This window comes from Puma concolor, chromosome B2, assembly GCF_028749965.1.
Source record: "Puma concolor isolate L17-30 chromosome B2, mPumCon1.1.hap2, whole genome shotgun sequence".
NCBI lineage: Eukaryota > Metazoa > Chordata > Mammalia > Carnivora > Felidae > Puma > Puma concolor.
Genome location: NC_141671.1, coordinates 142,253,676 through 142,261,417, shown reverse-complemented (window position 1 = coordinate 142,261,417; position 7,742 = coordinate 142,253,676). Strand labels below are relative to the sequence as shown.

Sequence of the window (7,742 nt, the reverse complement as noted above, 5' to 3'; positions counted from 1 at the left end):
TTTCCCATTCATCCTCTTCTTTTCCCACCCCACATCCTTCTTCATGCAAGATCCCTCTCATCTCGAGGGATCTTTATAACACACAAAATACTCAAAAGGGTATGTAGCTTGACCAGGACATTGGAATATGGTTACTAGGCTAATCAACAATCCGATTATCATACAACATTTCATTTAAGTGCACTTATAACACTGAAATACGTCTTCATATAATACTTTCATATAAGTGCACTTATAACACTGAAATACGTATTCTAAAACAAGCCATAGGATCCTCAGAAATCACCTATGTTTTTTTCCTGGCCTCTCTTAAAAATATCTCTGTGTGGAGAAACACCTGGGTGGCTCAGTTGGTTGAGACTCCGACTCTTGATTACAGCTCAGGTCATGATCTCAGGGTCATAGGATCGAGTCCTGTGTTGGGCTCCATGCTGAGCATGGGATTCTTGGGATTCTCTCTGTCTGTCTCTCTCTCTCTCTCTCTCTCTCTCTCTCTCTCTTTCTCTGTCTCTCTCTCTCTTTCTATTTGCCCCTTTCCCCCATTCACCCCCTAGACACATCTGAAGTTGGCAGAAATAACTGTGTGCCATTAGGTACCTAGCTCACCCTTCGCTGAAGAAAGAGTTCAGTGAAGGGTGAGCTAGGTACCTAGCTAGATTGCCTCCCTGTAATCTTCACCTTATGCGTTTTTTAATAAGATCTTTTAAGTCAGTAGCGATGGGAGTGGTTGTGCATTGGTCACTGATCCTAGTTCCCACAGCACATAAGGCTTGGGAGGCCTTCCCTGTCCAGCACATAATGGTGCCCTTTCTCTGTGCTTCTTGAACATCCTGAACTCAGGTTTTTGAAGCCTATGATAGATGGCCCTACAACGGCAACTTGCCTCAATCAATCCGGTAGATCGATTACCTGTGTGATGAGAGGGCCTGTGTCTGTTCTCAGACGATTCGAGACCCTGGCAAGTGCCGGTGGCCTATCAGATGCTCAATCAACATATGCAGCCGGAAGGAGGCAAGTGACTCAGCTAGCTGGCTACTCTGAGTGGCCAGGGGATGATCAAAATTGCCCCGCTTTTTTTAATATTCTTGTTTTATTGCAGCCCAGATTTGCAGGCACCCGTTGGGTCCCAGTCACAAAGCTTGCCCTGTCTTCTTTCACCAGTTTGCAGTAATGATTCTTAGCTCAGGCTGAGGCAGATACTAAAGAAAGAGAAAAATAAGAGCTGTGATTCTTCGAGTCGCTTAAAAATGATTAAAATCCGATAAAAAGCAGGTTTTGAGGTTTGTAAGCCGTCATAATGCCTGAGAAGGAAAGATGATTCCATTGCTTTAAGTAGGTTAACTTCCTCTTGCTGTAAGAGAGAACTAAATAAAAAGTCAGATGAGTTATTTTTATTTATTCTCAAGGTGATTTCATAGTCCTTATCTACCTATCACCCAAAATAGACCCCGGCCATCTCCCTTCAGAGCAAGGCCGAGGAGATCAATGTCACCTGGAGAGGGTGTCCGCTGACAGAGCCCCGCACAAAGCAATGAGAAAAGTCAAAACTCCCGTTGCCATGGGGAGTTACCAAGATCTTTTGTCTCTAGGTCAGTGCTGTTTTGGATAATCACATAGCTATCCTTATATGACTCCAAGCAGGGCAAATCTGGGTTTTAAAGAAATGATTGTTGCTTTGACTTTTTAGAGCTATTCATTTCTAACACCCAGAGCAAGACCCTGTAGTTACAAACTTAAGTGAACCAGACAATTGGATAAATATACACACAAAGAACCAGTCCCACCGGGAAACTAAAACGGCTACGTTTTCTAACACTGTAATCTGTAACTTGCATAGCTACAAAAGGAGCAATGGATCCTAAATTATATATATATATATATATATATATATATTTTTTTTTTTTTAAATCACAGTGCATAAAGTCATCTCCTACACTCAGAAGCCAGTGAGTGGCTGATGTTATTTGTTCCTACGAAAGGAATGGTTTCTGAAATGATTGCTTGGTGACCCGGTGCCCCTCACACTGATTTGCGCGTTACAAGCTCTTTGGTTAAGGGCTTTTGGCCTGTCTGGCTGGTCATATTCACCGTTCCTGCCGCGTGACCAGCGTGAGTTTTGTGTGGAAACCAAGCCACCCTCTGGCTGATTGCTGGGCGCCAGCACCTCCTATCAGTTCTGTCGCCTCCCAGTTAATGGCAGCTGTGTCATACTTCCCCAGATTGCCTCCATGTGACCTTGAGGGACTCTGTTCTCTGCTCCGAGCCCAGCCCCAGTGCTCCTGTGGGTGGACTCCCAGAAGAGACCTGGGTTAGCCAGATGCATGCTTTCTCATTTGCTGATTGTTGGGCCCTGTATGCACATTGTGTTCTTTCTTCTCCGCACAGTTTTGGACTGGCAAGTACAGGGAGGTCCTAGTTTCGAAAGAAGCTGTTTCGGGGGCGCCTGGGTGGCTCAGTCAGTTGAGCATCTGACTTTGGCTCAGGTCGCGATCTCCCGGTCGTGGAGTTCGAGCCCCACGTCGGGCTCTGTGCTGAGCTCAGAGCCTGGAGCCTTCTTCAGATTCCGTGTCTCTCTCTCTCTCTGCCCCTCCCCTGCTCACACACTCTCTCACTTTCTCTCTCAAAAATAAACATTAAAAAAGTTTTAAAAATAATAAAATATAATAGATTTTAAAATAATAAAAAATGAAAAGAACCTATTTCCAAACTAATTAGCAAATCCACTAGAACTTATATGAGTTTTATACATACACACATGTGTGTATATGTGTATATATATACATATGTGTATTATATGTGTATATATATATATACACACATATATGTATATATATATACACACATATGTATATACATATGTATATGTATAATTTTTTTTTAGAAAGTGAAAAATGTTGGTTAAGTCCTCTGGTCAGCCTATAGGCCAGGTGGTAGAAACAAAATAAAACATCTGTAATGAAAAAAAACATACTGACCTTGATGAAAACATTGTATTGCCAGCTACATGTGGTAAATTTTGCGGTCTACACTCTCTAACCCCACGAATGGCAGTCAGATGAGAGGTAGGAGAGCCTGGGCAAAACCTTCAAACCAAGGCCCACGGCCCCGTGATACCTCCAGAAGAAAGTCCAGTAATATTGAGAGAATTCACTATTTCACTGTATCGGTAACTGTGGCAGCAAAGTATAGAAAGAATTGGAGGTCTGAGAAGCCCACCCCCTACCTGGTGACCGGTCAGAAAGCAGGCAGGTGTATTTTGTTCTAGCAAGGTTGTTCACTCCCTAAAGCCTATCGTTAGCATGATGTTTTTCCAACTTTCCTGGGTTATGGGAGTTAGTGAAGCCCGTCTTCCTCTGAGATTGACTGAATGGTAATCTCCTATTTATGAGAACTACCAATCAGGGTACAGGTGTTGCTAAAATGCTGACACATAAGGTGAAGATTTGTCTCCTACCTGCTTCCCGCCTCTGCTTTGGGAAAACCACACAGCAGCACAGCAGACCCTAGCAAGGAGGTGGGGAGGCGAGCAGAGATGGGGCTGGGACAAACTCTATTCCTCCTCCCCAGGGACAGGTGGAAAGTGTCAGAGAGAAGGGACCACTTATCCAGTTCCTTACACAATTAGTAGGTTTAAAATTCAATGCAAGTTACATGGCAATTCACTTTTCTGTGTGTCCCCTCGTTAGGTGGGGGCAGTGATCATCTCTCTGTGTTAATCATCTCGTAAGGAATTCCCAGTTTTTTAATGTTTTATGAGGATTGTCTATTTCTTTTTTTACTTCGTCATTTACAGGGCCTTTTACTCTGAATGGCATCATGGCAGTGTTTCCACTAAATTAATTATTAGCACAACCTGACCACAGTCAGCAAACGTTTGTTGAGCACCTACTATACCGGAGCTCTGGACTGAATACAGGTAGGATGCAACAGTGAATAAGAATACAGGTATTAAAGATTTTGTGATTCATTTAGAAGAGACAGTAGAGACCTCTGGAGTTAAGAAGGAAGGTACAGAGAAACATGTGATAAGAGCAAATGAATGGCCTAGGAGTTCAAAGATGGGAAACACTGCTGGGCTGTGGCAGTCAGAGCCACCTATATAATCTTCTGGCCCCTTGTTCCAAGACAGTGACAGTGGCACACTTAATCAAGGACAGGGCCCTTCTAAGAGAGGAGCTCTGTGTGTCTGCATGGGTCACACACCCATGGAGCTGGCTGCAGGTGACAAAAATCTCGGAGAATTCGAAGACTTTGAACTGGCTTTTGAAAGAAGGATTGGACTAACAGAGAGAGTGAGAGGAAAAGGCTTGGGCAGTACTGCTTGGGAAACTGGAGGGACAGCACAGCATAGGCCCTGGCTGTCCACTGGAATCAGGACCGTCAGCCCCGTGAACAAGGCTGGCCTCAGCCGTGATGAGTCGTGTTGATAGACTGTACGTACTCTTGACCAGCTGTGATGGCAATTCCACTTTACTTCTTTGATCGTCCTCCCCGAAACCCAAAATCCCAGTCTAATCATGAGAAAAAAAAAAAATCAGACGAATCCAAATTCAGAGACATTGTACAAAACACCTGCCCAGGACTTCTCAAAACTCTCCAGATCACCCCAAAGGGAGGAGAGTCTGAGAAATTGGTTTCCTGTTGAGAACGCACTGTTGGATCTTGTCTTTGTAATCCACTCTAACAATCTCTTTTAGTTATCGTATTTAAGCCATTAAAAAAAATTGAAAATAAACAAAGGGACTACTGATACAGTTGGATTAATATTTATCATACTTGTGGGGTGTCTGGGCGGCTCAGTCGGTTGAGCGTCCAACTTCAGCTCAGGTCACGATCTCACAGTTCGTGAGTTTGAGCCCCGCGTCAGGCTCGCTGCTGTTAGTGCAGACCCTGCTTTGGATCCTCTGTCTCCCTCTCTCTGCCCCTCCCCTGCTCACACACTCTTTCTCTCAAAAATAAATAAAACATTTCAAAACATATCTATCATGCTTGTAACTTTTCACTCGTTTGTTCTTTCTTTTTTCCCTCTCTTCTGCCTTCTCTAGTTTTCAATGAGCATTTTACACGATTCCATTTTTACGTCCTCCTAAACTTATCCATTGTACTTTTAAACATTTTCGTTAGTGAAGTTGTTTCTGCATCTACGAAATAGGGCATTTCCTAGGTTACAGGATTCTTATGAGAATTAGAAATAATGGAGTAAGTCATAGACTGGATTCTTGTTCGTTCCCTTACAGCCGGTGCTTACTCAGCATCGGGAGTGTTCAAGCAGTAAATCTGTATTGGTTCATTTCATCTACAGAAAGCCTGTGGAGACACATGAGAATTCTTTATAAATGAAGAAACTGAGGCATAGAGAAATTAGGTAACCTGCCTCAGGTCACAGAGCTGGTAAATGGTGGCATTGGTGGTTGAATCTGGGAAAGGTGGCCCTAGAACCTACACACATCTACATTCTGAAAGGGGGTTCCATTAAAACACAGTGAGGGGGTTAATTAGGTTGACAAGTGGTCTGTATTGGGGTGAAGTTAAAGAAGAGCTAGCATATATTCACATTAGATTAAATTCAAGAAGAATACAGGATAGGGATCTTTTTAGAAATAATGTCCGTATAAAATTTTTTAAAATCCAGCTGTTTAAAAATCTGTGTATATGGGACTTTTCGCCTGCTGCAACAAAGCGACCTTCAACTGAAAAGCTTATTTTATACGTGGGTCTTCTCTAGTAAGGCCAACTTGGGATTCAGCCTTCTATGAAACTCTTGTTATACAATCTTATGTGTTTGTTAGAATAAATTATAAATACTGAATTTGTTTAAAATATTCTGAATTTGATAAACTTCTTTCATATAACTCTACCTATTTGACCTGTATGCATAGTTTGAGTACATTCATTAAGGAGAGACATTTTAATTCAATCAGCCGTTTTCCCCGATATGGTAGCAATAAGTCATTTTTAATGACTTTTTTAAATGCTTGACCCATGAGGCTATGCTGCAAAGGGGAAATGTAACTTACATAAGGCTAATGCATAATTCTAGTTGCTAGCTAAATGCTTAGAAAGCCAACTACACAAACCCAATTAGCTATACCTCTAATTTCAGTATTGGTCCATGGCAGCACACTGCTTGCTGCTTCGATAACAGTTATCTATTCTTTATTTTTACCACATCTATATCGAGGTAACTCTTCATTATCAAAGCGTTCTCTAATGGAATTCAAAGCTCAAGACTGATTTCGAAAACTATCTTAAAGGCAAAACCATGATTTTATTAAATACTCTGGAGTGACAACTCTCTGGCGATGCAGCAAATTAGGAAAACTAAAATCCCCTTGCATTTATGTTTTATTTACTCTTTCGCTGCAAATCGTGTTAAAGCAGATGCCTTATCTGATGGCAAGATTTCTATGCGTTTGGATTTCAAGTACGTAAAGACTAAAACAGGTTTCAAAAGCACTCTGAATAATGATTTAAAATCAAAATGCTTTTGTGCTTCATGGAATAATATTCTACTAATAGAGTCTTTTGTTGCTTACTGTTTAGGGAATTCCAAAAGACTTTCCTATATCCAAAACGCTATTGAAGCTCCTTCAATGAGACCTGGGATACAATCTGTTCAGATACCTTCATTATACGAAAGCGTCGTCGCTGTAAAATGTATGGCTCCATCATAACCTAATACAACACAGTGATTTGCAATACGGTGATTACCACTGTGATTTGATTCATTAATTCTCAGTCACAGTTGTTAATCAGCTCATTAAGCAAGTATTGTACAGAAGGCTTCAACCAGGGGAACCTCTTAAAAACCACTAAATATCTTCTTTTGCAGGGGGAGGAAAAAAGAAACAGGTGTAATGCCCCCAGAAGCAGCCTATAAATATGGCAGTTTTTCATCTATGGCAAAGTTTTAAATAATTATAATTTTATACAACTATAAATACTGAGCACTCTGTGCCTTTTCCAAACACGTGTTCATGGTCAGAAAACTCTTCTGTGCCCTTACTTGATTTTGCAACTAGTTTGTTACTAAGAACAGGAAGGAATTCTAGCCATTTCACACTTCACCAGGGGGTTCCTTCATTCTCTTGCTTCCGTAGCAAATAATTCAATCATGCATTTTAGGTATCAGGGGTTAAATTTGAATATAATCTTAGTATTGCTTTAGTTGATTTCCAGCAACTTGTTTTACCTTGAAATACGCAATCTGTAAACGCATGTGAATAACAAAAATTCATAACGTTGCCCAGTCTGCAGAGGCATTTCGAGTGCATGACTTCGTTTGATCTGTACAGAACCTGGAAGAATGTTGTCATTGGCCTACAATTAGCCACGAGAAACCTGATGCTCATGTGACCCGCCCCAGTTGAAAAGTTTGTATGTTCACTTTTTATAATCATAAACCCTCTGCTTTTTTTTTTTTTTTTTTTTTTTTTTTTTTACTGAACCACTAATTTTCTCAGTAACTAACCAGAAGTTGGCTGCCTTCCTAATGGAAATACATCTCATCCATACCCAGAAGAAGGAGGTTTTAAACACAAAGGTGAAAGAGATCTGGTTCATGTTTCGAGGGATGTGGTATGAAATCAAACTTCAAGAAAAGCTTCAGTGCAGCATTATTTACTTTTGTAGGCACTGTCCTGTCCCTGCCTTCCCCAAACACTGTAAATCATCTGTCTACGGTCAAGCAAACTGAATGGCTGAGCAGTCTCACTGAATTAGAGCCAATCAAACATGTGCCT

General features: G+C 41.4%; 1 non-coding gene across 1 annotated transcript; it reads left to right on the top strand.

The window, feature by feature from the left end:
• The first annotated feature begins 2,441 nt into the window (after window positions 1–2,441).
• Window positions 2,442–2,526, top strand: TRNAQ-UUG (transfer RNA glutamine (anticodon UUG)). The gene has a single exon. It is a non-coding gene; the product is annotated as a tRNA-Gln (tRNA).
• Window positions 2,527–7,742: the final 5,216 nt, after the last annotated feature.